We start from the raw sequence: 9,663 nt of genomic DNA, 5'->3' as shown, positions 1-9,663 counted from the left end.
ATAGATAGATAGATAGATAGATAGATAGATAGATAGATAGATAGATATTTCCCTATCAGTCTAAATATATAAACACACATATAAACACCCAAATACATACATGCATATACACACATATGTATATATTGAGAAAAGATATGCACATATAAACATATATAAATTTACAAATATGTATAATTATAATACACATGATTTCTTCTCCAATTTAATCAGTCAGGTTCAATGTCCAATTTCCTAACCCACAGGGAGGGATTATTGCTTATTGCTCTTTCAGGTTACACTTTAACATAAATCTTATCAGTTAGCAGTTGATACTTAATTTATGTGTACAAGAATCCAATTTATCTTTAAGAGTTGACAGTGTATTCTCATATTTGTTTTCTGTTATTAGAATTCTCCTAAGCAACCATGGAGGATAAGTCCAAAATATGCTGGTTTTCCAAAGATAAGAGTTTCATTGGTAATAGTCAATAATCAAATATAAAATTCAAATGCTATTTACCATCCCCCCAACTTCATCAAACAGATGATCCTGTTCTGACATATTAATTAAGGCATCTAATCACATTGCTCACATGCCACACCTATGCTCTGTGATCAGTGATTGAATCTAATAATATTTTAAATTCATAGAAATTGCACATTAAACACAGTTGTACCTGTAAATAATCCAAGCTGTTTAAAGTTTACTGCAAACGCATTTGCACCACACTTTTTTAAAGTTGTAAATTATGATGGCATTTGTCAAGCTGTCCCTCCATCTGGAAGCACAGTGAAATATCAGGTGTTCCACATTAATTTTTTGTAGGCTTTGGAGAGACAGCTTATCTTTTGACCTAATACTTTACAGTACATAAATGAATATTATTACTACCAAAGTCAGAAGTAGGGCTTATGAGTCATCTTTAATTTCACATCTAAAAAGTTATTCAATATTACAAATTTAGAAACACAATAAGAATTCAGATTTCCATATGCCTTTATTTTCCCTTTGCAGTCTAGCATTAAAAGATTTTTGGGGGGGGGACACTTCTTTGACAATGATTTCCTCTCAAAAAGTCAGAGGCCGAATAATCATGAGATGCATTTTTTCCACTATCTGATTTTCAAGGGCCAAATTAATTCCTACCCATATTGACCAGTAGGATAATGACCAAAGATCAGTTAGGCCCAGACATTTCCAGCATTCCTGTTAAAAAGACCATAAGGAATACGTTGGTTCATATTTCATGGAACAAACAGTATAATGTGCTCAACAACATGTGTATCATATTGTACATATAACTATGCAATATATCAGCATGTGTTATGTAAATGCCATAAAAACACAGGTAACATGGAGAAACTGCAAACCTCTTCCATAAATTTATTTAGCAATTATTTATTGAGTGCAATTGTTTCAGACACTGTGATAAGCATCAGTGACATCTCAGTGGACAATAAAGACATTGTGTCTATTACCACAAACCTTTAGCCACTAAGTGAAAAACAAAAATTGCTGCTTAGTGATTTTGAATGAGTGGTTTAGCTGAATGGATTTTTATCAGAGTCAGATGTCAGCATATATACAATAGTGTTTTGTAAATTGCACAGTGTCATATAAATTAAATATTACAAATTTAAAAATATAATCTTTCAATGCCCATGTTCTAGAAAAATGCCATTATTGCATGATTGCCTGTGAAAAATTTTGGGTAAAAAGGAGTGTGAGTGGGAGGTTTATAGATTTACCTAACTTAAATTGGTGGGGAAACCATCCTTTAGAATGAATGTCCCCTGAAATAATTTGCCTCACTACTTAGAGGTCTTCTCCTTGGCCTTGTTGGTTTCCTCTCACCATCAAAAATTGATGTAAATCCAAGAGCTGGCATTTAAAGTGGTTTCTTGTTTTATTGCTGGAATTTTATTGTTTGTTAATTTCTAGTTCATTTACATCTGAGCAAGTTCTACATATCCTTGCCTTAAAGTACGTATTGTCCCTTTTGGTTATCTGTAGCAGATGTTATGATGTGCTTCACAGATCACCACCCATCCCCCAACCCATTCAAAACTGAGGCACTCATTCTCTCAGCTCCTGGGAGTGTTAGTGGTTGACAGCTGTTGGCTGAGTTCCTCTCTGGAAATTGCCCCTGGCTAAGAGAGCCATCTCACTCAAAGTTCAAGCCCTTTCCTGGGGTAGCAGATATCAAATTGCAGCTGATGTGGGAATTTAAAGGCTGGGCCCTTACCTCAATTCAAGACACTCTTTAGGGGCCATCCCACCTTCAGAGGTCCCTCAAGGGATTAGCTGGGGCATATGTTGGGACTTCAGTAGAGTTCAGCTTCTCCCTTTGTCCATCCTGCTTTATTTCCTTGCTCTCACTGGGCCTCATCCAGACAGCACTGCACAATGAATATACTTCCTGCACACACATTTCTATTGCAAAGTCTGCTTCCTAGTGAACCTAAGCTGAATTGTTACCGTTGTATGTTGATTAATGAATAGACTATACTGCATGTAAAATGTACATGCTTAGTTATCATCATGCCTGGACATAAAAATTAACTTATATTTTAAAATCTCATCATTTATTTCATTGTTCTGAGATATTTCTGTATTTGTTCATTCATTCTTATCACTGATTATTATGTGCCGAACACGTGCTAGGTTCAGTGAAAAACAATAGAGGTACGGTGATGAGCAAAATAAAAATGAACTCTATTCTCCTGTGCTTTGCAGATGAGTTAGGGAGATGGACATTTGCAAAATAATCACACAAAAATGTATTTACTGCAAATAGCAACATCAATGAAAAAAGGCTGTTATAGTAGAGGGTCCTGGGAAATCAATGGAGTCCTTGAGGGGATGGCCTTACTGCCAAGACCTAAAGGACAATGTACGAGTTAAAAGGGCAAAAGGAGGTTATTAAAAGACTTCCAGGAAAGGAGAGCAAAGTGTAAAAGCTCCAGGGTCAGAGATATCCTGATAACAGGGAAAGAAGGCCCTGATGGCTGGAGTTTAAGCAACTAGTGCAAGAGTGACCCAGGGTGAAGCTGCAGAGATAAGCATGCCATGTTTTCTTTAGTCTTTGTTTAGGGCTTTGAACTGTATTCTCTAAGAAATGGGAAGCCATGGAAGTTTTTTAAAACAGAAGAATAGTATGATCAAATGTGTATTTCGAAGTATTACTCTGATTGCAATGTTTGTGTAACTGCATATTCATATACTCACTTGGTTGAATGTTTGAAAATCAACCAAGGCAAGTGATTTCTGGAGTTGGGCTCAGTCATTTCCTGTCCATGCTAGCCTGGGTGATAATCATAAGTGCCATTAGAAACCAAAATAGTGCATTTCTACCATATATTAACACCATTGCTATTTAACATGTTGTGGCACTTAAAAGGCAGATCTCTGTTTTTAATCAGAGGCCAGAAAGAAAACCTTACACTCCAGAAGGATTTCTATCTCTCAGTCAATAAGTGTCTTTCTTTTTTCCTATATAAATATATAATCATCAATTTTTAATCATCTGAATAATGAATGATGTGCTGTTCTTGTTCTGCAGTTTGTTTTCATGATTTCCACTACCCCTACCCCTACACTACCCCTACACTGTAAGATCCTTGATAATTTTTAGTGGGTCTTATCTTTTTATCCTCCATACCTAACATAGTACCTAGTACATAGCAGGTAAATAAATATTACGAATAATTATCATATTTTTATCTTAAAACTTCAATGCAGATCATTATTTAGCATTGCTATTTTTCAACATGACAGAGAGTATAGAAAGCCTAAGGGGAAAAGCTTTCTAGTAATATACAAATAAATAAAGTGCATCAATGGCCAACTCACAAAAAAGGGAATACAAGCAGTTAATGAAAATGTGAAAATTGAGTCAACCCAACCAGTAATCAAAGCATTGTCAAAAAATTATAATGACAAGGTTTTTCACACATCAAACTGGTAAAGATTTTTTAAGGAAATGAGGGTATAATAAAATTAACAGGTTCATAAGATTCTATAATGAGTAAAAACTTAGTACAGCATGTAGGTAGGGCAGTTGAGTAATACATAGCTTTCTTAGTCCATTTGACTACTATAACAAAATGCCATAAAGTGGGTGGTTTATAAACAACAGCCATTTACTGCTCCCAATTCTGGTGGTTGGGAAGTCCAAGATTAAAACATGTGCAAATTTGGTGTCTGGTGAGCATCCACCCTCCAGTCCATAGATGATGCCTTCTCGCTGTGTCCTCAGATGGGAGAAGGGACAATGCAGCCCTCCAGGTCACTTTAATAAGGGCACTAATCCCATTTATGAAGGTTCTGCCCTCATGATCTATCTAATCACCCATCAAAGGGCCCACCTCATAATATCCTCACATTGGTGATTAGGTTTTAACATGTAAATTTTGGGAGGACACAAACATTCAAACCATAGCAATAGCCAAATGGTAAATATGTGCATTCTCTGAGTCATCAACTTTATTTCTGATTTTTTTAAAAAAACAATATTTTTGTTTGCAAATGTATCCAAAAATATGTTCATTCTGAAGTTGTTCATACAAAAATAAAACAACATATATGCCCTATAACAGGTGATTGATTGATAACTGATGATTAATGACTGACATTGGCCAAGCATGGTGGCTCACACCTGTAATCCCAGCACTTTGGGAGGCCAAGGCAGGGGGATCATGAGGTCAAGAGATCGAGACCATCCTGGCCAACATGGTGAAACCCCGTCTCTACTAAAAATACAAAAATTAGCTGTAGTCTAATTTTTAGTGTGGTGCCACATGCCTGTAGTCTCAACTACTCAGGAGACTGAGGTAGGAGAATCTCTTGAACCCAGGAGGCGGAGGTCATAGTGAGCTGAGATCATGCCACTGCACTCCAGCCTGACAACAGAGCAAGACTCCGTCTCAGTAAAAAATAAATAACTGACATTAATCTGGTGAATTCATAATTCAACTTTATACAGGCATTAGAAATGATGTTGTAGAAGAATACTAACAACAGAAAAAAATGGGTATTTATATATATATCTCTCTCTCTCTCAATAAATCAAATAACATAAGATCTAAATATTCATGGACAAGTAACAAACACATATTAGTTAATTATACAAAAAGTAAAAGTTATTTTACAAGCTCAATTGCACTATGAGCAGGTAGACCAATACACTACCTTTTATAAATGTGTATGTGTGTACATGCAGGGTAGAAACCTCATTACTCCCAACCTTGGCACATATTAGGTCCTCTGTAATTTTTTTATATCTAGTATTTTATATGAAAAACTGAATACCAAATTTGTCTATATTCTATAGTCCATTCTTTGCAAAATTATCATCAGTCTGGGGCGAATTATTTTTAAGAGTTATAGAAACAGGCAAGTAGCACAAACTCCTTAAGCTTTATCTAACTAGGCAAAATAATCTGAATATGTGGAGAATGTCCTATTATAAGATAGTTGTTTGAATGTTTTGATGTATTTAATCTATGAAACAGCAACCCTGTCATTCTCTCGCTGCAAACCCATCATGTCTTCCCATTTCACTCAGTAGGAAAATGTATGTACAATGGCCTGCAAGGCTTGTATGTATATATTTAGCTTTTTGTTTCTTCACTCTTCCTCATTCCTGATATTCTTGTTTACTCCAACTCCATCCAGAGAGGTTTTTCCACTTGCTGTTCCCTCTGTCTGCATTGATATTCCATACTAGGTATTTCAACAGATAGCCCTTCATCAGTTTCAAGCATTTGCATAATGACCACCTTCTCTGTAAGGTCTTCTTGAATACCATATTTAAAGTTGCAGCTCACATTTCTCACATACACTGTCCCCCTTTTATTATTTTATTTTTCTCCCTAGCAATAGAATACAAATGATATTCTATTTGTTTTAATGATGTGTGTGCTCATTGCCTGCCTTCTCCTAATAGAATGTAAGTTCCCTGAGGCTGTTTTGTTCACTGCTGTATCATCAGTGTCTGAACCAGTGCCTAGCGTATTGTAGATGCTCAATAAATGTTTTTGAATAAATTGATGAAACAGACTGTAGGTTATGGTCTCTTTTCATACTTATGTATTAGCATTCAATATTCTACATTTATGTGTCTGTCTCATCCACCAGAGAGAACTGTTCAAGGGCAAGGACTACATCTTATTAATCTTTGAATCCCTCAGCTTAGACAGTGTCTGGATTTAAGTAGATGCGCTCTAAATATATGTTGATTGAACAAGCAAATGGAATAAAAATCAACATGTTTGTATACTTTCCCAAAAGCACCCACCTCAGTGCCTCTTTAGGTATTCAAAAATTGAAATTTATCGTGTATGTCAATCAGAGAAACTCTAAGCTAAGAGCTTGCTCTGAAACACATTTCTCATTCTTATTCTTGTCTTAACAACTCACTTGACAATATTTGAGAAATATAGTCATTCATGCAAAGGACCTTGGTATTTCCAATAAATTTGAAAATATTTCCAATTTCCTTGTATCTTTTCTTCAACACATTCAAAGAGTTTCATTTGTTTTGTTGTTTCAAATATTCTGAGCAGTTTCTTCTCCATTTATTAAAAATTTTATTAAATTTTCAAGAATAGTCACATCTTATTTGCAGAATTTAAGGGAAAGATTATTTGGTACTTTGTGTCTTAGACAGAATAACCATTCTGAAAGTATTTTGACAATCATTTAGAAGAACCAATATATTACATGTTTATGCCATTGTATGTGTTGTGTATATGTAGATATATACATGCATGGGTGTATGTATATTTTAAATCATTCATCATACTTTTTCCAATTGTTGCTTTAAATGAGTCATCACTGGATTCATTAATTCAACTATTTTGTTTTAGGCCTCAATTAAAAGAGCTTATAGATTTTTCCTTTTTTTATTTATTTTTCTTTTCTAGGGGTTGGTGTTGCGGGGTGCTGGTTAGTATCACTCTTCCAAGTAGCACAAATACATTTCACAATGTGAACTTTGATAAATGTCCAAATGGATTTTAAAACTAAGCAAATTGAACTGCTTTTTGAGTCCCATAATTTATTCCAGCCATCTGTGTCACACACACACGTTTGTTTCTTAAAGCCTTTATAATTTTTTTTTTTTTTTTTTTTTGCCCGTCTTCCAAACCAGCACCACCTTAGGATATAACAGTATTAACATATTTCAGGATTGACTTTGGCCCCCTGAGGAATATAATACATCTTTCCATTGAGAAACATTTTTCATCTTAACTATTTTCAATTTGGAGATTAAAAAGTATAGAACCAAAAACATTCTTTTGGCATGATACTTTCTATTTAAAGGCCACCAAATGTTTCTTTCTGAGAGATTGTATTGAGCGGTTAGGATCTTGGCATCCACTATTGTTCTAGGGAAAGATTTTCCTGGCCCACACTTGTTGTTCCTGGATAATGAATGACTAAAGTGTATGGACAGAGCCACCTTCCCATCTGTACTAGCTTTAACTGCCATCGATTGCTTGTTGCATCCTCTGTTGAACCACGCATGCTTAATCATTAATTTTACTTAGAGCTAATAAAAATAGCTGACTTTATTGATCATCTACTGTATGCCCAAGACATTACACATAATCTTTGATTTAATTATACAGTAATCTGAATTTAAAATATAGAAACTGACACTTATGTATTTTATTGGAGTTTCTGATACCTAATTTCTTTCTTGGGGGGGTAGGTAGGAGTTATTGAAATGCCACCACAATATTGTGAATTTTATTTATTTATTTTAAATGCAGTGTACTTTATAAAGAGCATTTTTTGGTTTTATAAATGTCCAAATAGATTTTATTTGGTTTTATTCATGGAACTAACTTTTAGAGTTCCTATTTTGCTAAGCAATTTATTAGACTTTGTATATTAATTATCATATAGTTAAGAAAGTTGAGGCTTCACAATGTTAACGCTGTATCTTCACAAGACTAATGGGTGGCAGATATTGGATTCTTGCCCAGGACTCCTTCACTCAATACCTTCTATTTTACATTTCTGCATTGAAATAGAGTAATATGTTCCCTTACAGAATTTTTCTATTTTGCTGTTCTATTCTAGTCTAATCTGTGACCTATGAGAATCCTGATTAAAGAATGAAAATATCTATTTCATGGTTTTTCCGTGTTACAATAAGAAACAAACATATGTATATACATATTATATATGACTAAATATATTACATTTATCACCCACATCCTAAATAAATATGTATAGTTGTAGTTGATACGTATAGTAAATCCATGCCTAGGCGATGAATTGTATCACAGCTCACAAATATAATGTGTTAAATACTTTGTCATTTTCCTCCCATCATTTTAACTAAGCTAAATTGCTAAACATAGAACATAAATTTCTGATCAACTCATATGTGCTTTGATACAAGAAGCAATTCATACTTTAAAGTAGATTGTTCTGGGCATAAGAAAAATTTGACTAAAGTGATAAAAATAGGGAGAGTTTCAGATCCTTTAGCTTAGAGAAGACAAAGCTGGCTAAGTTTGAGTAAATTGTTGTATTTAAATAGTTTTTATCAGAATTGTGAGCAATTGTTTTCTATTTTGACATCAGGTCATGAAATAGGTTTAATAAATTGAGACAATTTAATTGGATATAAAAAAATAGCTCCTTTATGTCAAAGATAAAATATTAGCACGGACCACCAGGGATGACACGAAGCCTTTATCCTGGAAATCTGAACAAAGAACATAAACAGCCAGTTATCCCAGCCGCAAAAAGCAAGCTGATGGACAATGTGATCCTTAATAGTCTTTTCTAATATTTTGTTTTTATAGACATCATAACTTTTTCTTTGCTTTCCTTTCACATATCCCTGCCTTTTATGATAATAGTACCTTAAAGCAGGAGCAGTTTCTGATTTTTTAGTTTTAAACATATCTGACTATAAGGTATTAACTACAGTTTCTCTCTTACATTAAATTTTCAGTAAGTGAAAATGGTAATATATTAGCCAGTTCTTCTGGAAAAAATGCAGATTTCAAGGTAGGTCACATTTCTATTATCTCCCATAACATACATACAGCAACTAGATTTATGGTTGAAAAACATATTTACATCATAACATTCCCCTGTTAACCTATCACTGGATTCTCATTAAAATTAAAGTAAAGCACACATTACTTAGATTGGTCTACAATGACTATACCTCTGTGTATCTGTGATCTCATGTCATCTCCATTTTACTCCAGCTTATACCACATCAGCCACTGTGGCTTTACTATTTATCCAGCATATTAATTCTAAGCTCTTTATGTTCTTTCTACTTGGATGAATATGAAAATGGTATAGAGCAGGCAACTGTTCAATGATGTTGGATCAGGATATTACATAAGTAGGAAAAAGCAAGTGCAAAGTCATTGACTTCCTTTTCCATCATTTTCCCCTGAATGTGCATAGGTACATATACACATCAATGCCCATCAGTTTCCCCCAATCATTTTCTTTATTTTGTATACACTGTATCTATATCTGTATACTAGTTTATTGTCAGCTTCTTCTTCTCTACCATGAGTATTGTGTGTTCTTTGCTATATTGCCTACACCTAGAATGGTGCCTGGCACATGATAGACACTTAATAAATAAACCTTTCACCTCACTTTCAATTTAAAAATAGATATTATTTCTGCAA

The sequence above is a fragment of the Piliocolobus tephrosceles genome, chromosome 1 (genome assembly GCF_002776525.5).
Source record: "Piliocolobus tephrosceles isolate RC106 chromosome 1, ASM277652v3, whole genome shotgun sequence".
Lineage (NCBI taxonomy): Eukaryota > Metazoa > Chordata > Mammalia > Primates > Cercopithecidae > Piliocolobus > Piliocolobus tephrosceles.
This window is presented reverse-complemented; position numbering follows the sequence as displayed.